Genomic DNA, 1,704 nt, shown 5'->3' with positions numbered 1-1,704 from the left:
CTTGTCCCCTTATCTCTTCAATATAGTTCTTGAAGTTCTAGCCAGAGCAATAAGACAGCAAAAGGAGATCAAGGGGATTCAAATGGGAAAGGAAGAAGTCAAATTATCCCTATTTGCAGATGATATGATAGTGTATATAAGTGACCCGCAAAATTCCACCAGAGAACTCCTACAGCTGATAAACACCTTCAGCAAATTGGCAGGATACAAAATAAACTCAAAAAAGTCAGTAGCTTTTCTGTATACAAATGACAAACAGGAAGAGGAAGAAATTAAGAAAACTATTCCCTTCACGATAGCCACAAACAATATAAAATATCTAGGAGTAACTCTAACCAAGCAAGTGAAGGACTTATTCAAAAAAAAACTTCAAACCTCTGAAGAAAGAGATTGAAGATGACATGAGAAGATGGAGGGATTTGCCTTGTTCGTGGATCGGGAGAATCAACATAGTAAAAATGGCCATCTTACCAAAAACAATTTACAGATTCAACGCAATCCCTATTTGTGAGTTTTATCTCACAGATTAACTTACTTAAAACTAGCGTTTCGTTAGCAGCCATGTTGCATCATGAATATATTTTATATACCAATAATTAGTAATATCCATTAAGAAGTAAAGGGAATATTCATCATTAATTCACTTATATGATGGCAGCATACTTGAATTTACATCAGTAGCATCACAGATAAGGTTATTGTCATAACTGTACTCAATATGTGTGCTCTTGATTTAAATATGCCTGAGGAAATAGCCACATTTACTAAAAGCTAGATAGAACAGATAACACAGAGAGGGACAGTTAGGTATTTTATTATATTTCTTTTTTACATATACATTTATGTTATTACACATAAGTAAAATAAACAACATACAGCAGGAAGAACCATGAAACTATCAGGAATTATACAAATGTTACAGTCATAGTGATTTGGCTATTTGTATTTGGCAAACCTGAAGAAAACATCTTTCCTATCTTGGTGAGTTTATAATTCTGAATGAAAATCAATATCTATCATATCTCATCTTGATCAACTTAAAACATCTATCTAGGCCTAAAATAACAGGTTAACTCCTGGCAACACCCAGGCTACCTCAAAGAATATGATGAGCATCAAAGAACCTCCTTTGGAGATGGCTTCCAATGTGGCAAATCAGCCATTGGGCAAAAATGTCCTCATTTCTGCCACGGACGGAATTCTGCCTAAAATTGGGCAAGCTTGGATGCAGGCAGAGTCAATGGTCAAACCCTGGCAAGACAGGGTAAACAAGTCCTCAATAGGTTCTGCGTCTCAAATATGTCTGTCAGATCTATTGGGCCAGAAGGCTGGAGATAATACTCCAACATTTAAATCATAAATGCTATCGAAATTTTGTACAAAGAAGATACCTATAAATGGAATCCCACCTTAACAATAGAAGTCTCTATTATAATATTTATTTTCTGTTCCATTAATAACAGCTTCAAAAAGTGCAGGGCAGCCTAAAGAAACAGATTATCTGTGCAACAGATGCAGAAACAAATGTTTAGAAATACGAAGTGCTAGAGAGTAACCCATGTTGAAACATTTGCGTCATCTCAGCACTGGAAGGCAAGAGTGAGGCCCAGGTGCTTCTGCTTCTACCCTTCCTGCTTTCATATTCTGACTTCATGTTCTCCACAGCCACCTTTTTAATTTATCTGTCCCTCCAAGTTCCTGAAT

Source organism: Acomys russatus, chromosome 31 (genome assembly GCF_903995435.1).
Source record: "Acomys russatus chromosome 31, mAcoRus1.1, whole genome shotgun sequence".
In the NCBI taxonomy this organism is placed as follows: domain Eukaryota; kingdom Metazoa; phylum Chordata; class Mammalia; order Rodentia; family Muridae; genus Acomys; species Acomys russatus.
The sequence above is the reverse complement of the archived record's forward strand: the minus strand, read 5'-3'. Positions refer to the sequence as shown.